The sequence below is a fragment of the Hippocampus comes genome, unplaced genomic scaffold (assembly GCF_001891065.2).
Source record: "Hippocampus comes isolate QL1 unplaced genomic scaffold, H_comes_QL1_v1.1 scaffold258, whole genome shotgun sequence".
NCBI lineage: Eukaryota > Metazoa > Chordata > Actinopteri > Syngnathiformes > Syngnathidae > Hippocampus > Hippocampus comes.
In genome coordinates, this window is record NW_017805036.1 from 1 (window position 1) to 5,980 (window position 5,980).

Consider the following 5,980-nt stretch of genomic DNA (forward strand, 5'->3'; position numbering starts at 1 on the left):
CTACCCATTCCTCCTCGACCCTGGTCCCACATCTCAGTGGATTTTGTCACTGGTCTTCCTCCATCCCGTGGGCGGTCCGTCGTTCTTACCGTGGTGGACCGCTTCTCAAAATCAGCCCACTTCATCCCGCTGACCAAATTGCCGTCGGCGTTGGAGACCGCCAACCTCCTCGTCGAGCATGTGTTCCGCCTCCATGATTCCGTATTCATGGCATTCCTCTGGACATTGTTTCCGACCGGGGGCCCCAGTTCGTGTCCAGAGTGTGGAAGCGGTTCTGCCGGTCCCTGGGGGCCACTGCGAGTTTGACGTCGGGATACCACCCACAGTCCAATGGGCAGGCGGAGCGCGCTAACCAAGATCTGGGGGCAGCTCTTCGTTGTGTGTGTCTCCACCGCCCCTCGTCCTGGTTTGACCACTTACTGTGGGTGGAGTATGCACACAACACCCTCGTCTCTTCGGCCACGGGGCGCTCTCCTTTCATGACGGCCTACGGTTATCAACCACCGCTGTTCCCGTCCCAGGAGGGGCAGATTGAGGTTCCATCAGTGCAGTGCCACCTCAAGCGGGCCCATCATGTGTGGAGGGAGACCAGGGCCGCGTTATCTCGCACGGCTTCCAGAAACGGGCAGATCGCGGACCGTCGTCGGCGCCCTGCTCCGACCTATGAGGTGGGGCAGGAGGTGTGGCTGGCTACCAGGGACCTGCGCTTGGCCGGCACATCTGCCAAGTTGGGGCCGTGTTTCACTGGACCGTTCTTGGTGGACTCCATCATCAGCCCCGTCGCGGTCAAGCTCCGGTTGCCTGCTACCATGAAGGTTCACCCCGTGTTCCACGTCTCCCTGATCAAGCCGGTGGCGACCAGTCCCTTGGCTCCCTCTCCGACTGGGAGGGCTACGGGCCGGAGGATCGGCAATGGGTCCCCCGCTCCTGGAACTTGGATCCGTCCCTTCTGCGGGATTTCCACGCTTCTCACCCGTCCAAACCGGGTGGGCCGCAGGGAGGCGTCCGTTGAGGGGGGGTACTGTCATATTCCGTATTTGGCAGCAGGTGGCAGGCGTTCATTCTGCTGCCTGCACACCTGCTGTCCATTTGTCTATGATTTCACCTGCTATATCTAAGCACTCTGGCTTTCGTCTCATTGCCGGAGTATTGCTTGCCGTGCCACTGTTATTGCCCATGCTCGTAAACCATATTCTATTGTTGTTTGCTACACGTTCGTCATCCCATTGGGGATTATTCTGAAAATATACGTAACCTAGTAAATTGTCTTATCCCTTTTCCTTGCCGTTTTTTCGCAAGCGTTTTGTTTTTCGCGTTTCATTATATCCTGGTTCTCGTTTTTGACCAGCGTTTTCTGTTTTCCATGAGACGGAGTTTTTTTCGTTTGTAATAAATATTATTTTGAGACAATAGCCTTGTCAGTGTCTGCTACTTCGGGATCCACTTATTCTCGTTCGCACTGTTGCGTACGAAACAGTTCTATTCCCTGCCTTGTACGCGACGTGACACAACCACGAAAAGAAAAGGAATGATTAAAAATCTATAAATCACTCATTATTAATTGTCATTTTTCTTCAATAGTTAGACACATAGATCGCCATCCGGTTATATTACAACACTTATTTTTTGAAAAAAAAAAAGATTTTAGTGGAGATTGTGTATCAATACTCAATACATTCATGAATGTACATCGTTAGGTCTCAAAAGTCTCATCACACATAGATGGGGACTACCCGCTTGTACTACAACTCTTGTGTTATGAAAATATAATCGGTAATTTCTGTATATTCTGAATTGAAGAATTGAATAAACTGCAAAATGAATATCTCCATGGCACATTTCATTATTCATTGATTAAAAAAAATACAACAGAACATTTCGCTCAGATTGAGTTCTTTCTTACATTCTGAATCAGTCTTATTTTCAAATGTATTTTTAGTTTCATAATTCATCAGCATTTTTTTGAAGCTGGCAAATTTCCTAGTCACCATCACATACATTATGGGCACCCACTTTTAGGTTAACAGTTTGACAAAGTACTTGCCACCACACGTAATATATGCACTCGTCCCCCACAGTGAGCAGAGCTGAACTGTCAGTGAAAGAGCCAGCACACGCAATTGCATTACAAGATTTCATTCTGCTCTGGGAGTTATAATTCAAATATTTGAATTCTATGGATGCATTTCCACGCTCACTAAAATCCCTATTCGAATCACCACTATTTCATGATCGGCAGGAAAAAAACCCCACATTTATTGTGAAACAAAATACAAAAAAATACTTCATGATTTATTCTTTTCCTTGTTTGGTGCCCCGCTGCTTCTCCTCCTCAAACTGCCCCTTGTTGACAGTACCCCAATAGGGACATGTTCCCCTTGAAGAAGACCAGCTTGTCAAAGATTGGACTGACCAGGCCAGTCCTCTTTGGCCGGAGAATGTCGCCGGCTGTTGAAAAAATACCCCTTTCCACAGCATCAGAGCTAGGGAGCGGGGTATTGTATTTCCTAAATAAGTCCACCCACGCCTCCTTGTGCTCCTTTGGGAAGAGGGCCCAGGAGAGCGGTTCCTGCTTGGGCTTCCAATCTTGGACGCTAGTCTTCAGCAACTTGTCCATGTCGTCCACATTCTGGGCTATCCCATGCTTGTCGGCTCCAAACAGCTCCCTGAAAGCATCATTAGTTGATAGTTCATAGAATGGTTTCACCCTTTCAGAGACAACGGTTACTACGGTGGACAGCTTGCCATGTTATCAGGTTACAGGGTGCATGAAAGGGTTAAAACTATTTGGAAGAACAGACAACAGTGACCTTTGAAATTTTATATGTAAAAAAATGAACCCATACTGGAAAACCCGGTCCTGATAGCGCAGTTCGCCAGGCTGGACCTTGGCTTCCCGTTGCCGCTCCAGCACCGTGGCCTGAAGCTCCCTGACGATCCTGCCCCTGATGGCGTTGCCTTGGTCAGGAGCGATCTTCGCCAGGATGGTAGGGGATGGTGGGGGTGAAGGAGGGATGCAAGGCAGAGGCCATGAGAAGGTCTTGGTCCTCAAAGAGGGAGCCAAACCTAGAAATGAATAAGAAATCTCAGTTTCAAAAGGTGAGGGAGGTATATATCCGCACGGACTCCCACACTATATTATCAAACGGTATTATATACTGTATGAGAAGATATTACAGTGTTCCCTCGCGTATCACAGTTAATGGGGACCGGGACCCTGCCGGCTAAGTGAAAAACCGCGATGGAGTGTTCCCTCACTTATCACAGTTAATCGGGATCGGGACACTGCCGGCTAAGTGAAAAACCGTGATGGAGTGTTGGCTCCCCCACAAGGAATTTTTGTGTAAGTGTACATGGATACCAGCATGTTTAAAATATGTAAACAGTAATTATTCTTTACACATTTGAGACTAAGACGACAACAATACACATATTTATTTCCATCTTTAATTGTGAAACCTTATACAGTCATTAATATTCATCAGCATTGCCTTTTGAGAGAGACAAAGAGACTTGTGTTCCGAGCCTTTACGCAGCTCTGACAGTGTAGCCGCCGTTAGTCTCCAGCTAGCTTCTGGCCAGCTATCCTCGCGCAGCCGATGTCGTAACACACGCAACGATGTGATGAGACGCTGATCAGAGAGTCCACATCTGACTAGACACTGATCAGAGAGGCAACCATTTGATGAGACACTGATCAGAGAGTAAACCAGGAGACACAGGGGAAGGTGCTGGGCGGGGCTGCGAAGATGCAGAGCCAATTATAAATAAATCCACTCGTGCTGTCATTGGTCGATGTCACGCCAGGAACAAATCGTGCATATAGACATGTACAAAACGTCGGAGTCATTCTGCATTTTTTTCTCAATACAGTACTTTGGAAAAAACACGATAAATGAAGCGCAATATCGGGAAGGATCACTGGACTGGACCAGGGGCTGTCACGGTTCTGTTTTCGGTCTGGCCAGCAGGTGGCATGAGCGGACTTTTGGGTGCACACCTGCTGCCAATCGATGATTATTAGACTCGGTATTTCAGGACTCTTGCTGCGCACCTGTTGTCGGAGTATTGTTTATGCCTTGCTGCTTCCTTGCTCATAGACCTTTTGCTATAGACCTTGTCATTTTTCGCTTTTGAACTCTCGTACTATTGATCTTGTGAGTATGGTTTTTATTTTGTGATTCGGCTTTTGCTTGCATGTATTTTGATACATGGTTTTTCGTTTGTATTCTCGGTTCTTGTTTTCACCCCTTGCCTTTTATGCAAGCGCTTTTCGTTAATTGTTTTTTGTACTCCCTGGTCCGTTTGGACCAGCGCTTTATGTTACTACTTTGTCGGTGCGATTTTTGTATATTAAAACATTTTTGCTACAGAGACCTTGTTGGCGTCTACACTTTTTGGGATTCCAAACTTGATTCGGCTTGTCCGAAACGTGACAGGGGCTCTGCATACTGCAGCTCACCCATCTGCTGCAGGAGCAGCAGCGACCTCTTCAAGACCAGGAGCTTTGGGAGGAGGATGCCCATGTAGGCGTTGTCCTCCCACCGTAGGCTGTTCAGGGTGTCTGCCACAGAATTCGTGACGACCCTGTACTCTGTCAGGACCTGAGAATTTCAAAAGCAAACTCGACGCGCGGGCGACTAATCCTCACAGTGGCCAAAATTGACTGTTTTGACGGGAACTTGTTCGCTTTGTGACCTTTGCCCATCGTCCATGAATTCAATCAATACAATTTTTTTTTTTCATAACGTGTTGATTCACAAACGCCGCTCCCTCCTCGCCCATGGGCTGGTGAATAATGATGTTGTTGATTGCCTCCACGTGCTCAGGCACAGACAACACCTCCAGCAGCGCATTCACACTGTTGAAGTAGGAGCTCCAACTTCAGAGAACGCACATCAAAAAAATAAATAAATACAGAAATTCAAATTCAAAACCTTAAGAGAATTAATATCATTCATAGCTTGGGTAATACCTGAACTAACGACAGCAGGAGTCAGCGGCTTCCACTTGATGGCCGCCTTGACCTGATTGGCAGCAATAGGGTTCCGGTTCTGGACGTTCCAGAGGTACTGGGCCTTGGCGAATGCTTGCGCCAGGGAGTGTTCCCGCGGCTACAGCCCATGACTTCGCTGAGGTCAGCCGTCACTATGAGATTCATGGTATGCACGCTGGAATAAAATACACATAACATCAATTTGTTAGTATGGACACCGTTTGACATCTTCATTTGAGTGTTCTTGATGAAGTAAAATGTAAATCCTCAAATTCTACCATTTCTTACCACCAGCAGCGGCGGCAAGGTGGCAGGGTGATACGGAGATTGGCTTCAATGTCCTCGGCGGAAAGCTGCCCTTGGACATCGCAAAGCTCCTGAGCCACCACCCCCTCCTGCTTGCCGAATGCATCGAAAGCCGCGACATGGTTTGCGCCATTGTCTGTGGTGGTAGCGACCACTTTACTGGCAATGCCAAACTCCTGGTGGATAGCGTGGATGACTTCTCCCAGGGGCTTTTTTGTCTGGCTGACCTGGGAAAAACACAAGAGGCTAAGTGATATCATTCAAATCAATATAACAATATTTGTTTTAATTTCTCTCCCTTCAGCTCCCTGCACGCCAGGGTTGCCGCACACCGACCAGCTGTCAGCAGTGGTTCCCACCCACGCCTGCTTCTGCAGCAGGATGTCGAGTTGCAGCTTGGCCTGTTTCATCAGCTCACCTAGTTGCCTCCCGAGGGTCCTCCTGGACATGAGGTGGAACTGAGGACAGAGGTAGACAAACATCTCCCTTGTGTCGGGGTGTTCACAAAGTCTGAGGGGGGGAAAGTGTCTCCACAAACCACCTGGGAATTGGAATTTGAAAACAATTTCATAAATCTGCTATTGAACAAAGACGAATTAAATTAGCAGCATTAGAAATACGTTTTTGTTCATTTTAAATGGAAACATACGAAACTGAAACCTGAGAGAAAATTAAAGG

At 47.7% G+C, this 5,980-nt stretch overlaps 1 long non-coding RNA gene across 2 annotated transcripts; it reads left to right on the top strand.

Moving 5' to 3' along the window:
• The first annotated feature begins 997 nt into the window (after positions 1-997).
• LOC109512295 (uncharacterized) lies at positions 998-5,973 on the top strand. Of its 2 annotated transcripts, XR_002167491.1 has the most exons (4): positions 998-1,018; positions 3,936-4,157; positions 5,039-5,162; positions 5,607-5,973. It is a non-coding gene; the product is annotated as an uncharacterized LOC109512295 (long non-coding RNA). The 2 variants fall into 2 exon arrangements; XR_002167490.1 differs by lacking the exon at positions 998-1,018 and having other exon boundaries at positions 3,741-4,157.
• The last annotated feature ends 7 nt before the right edge of the window (positions 5,974-5,980 follow it).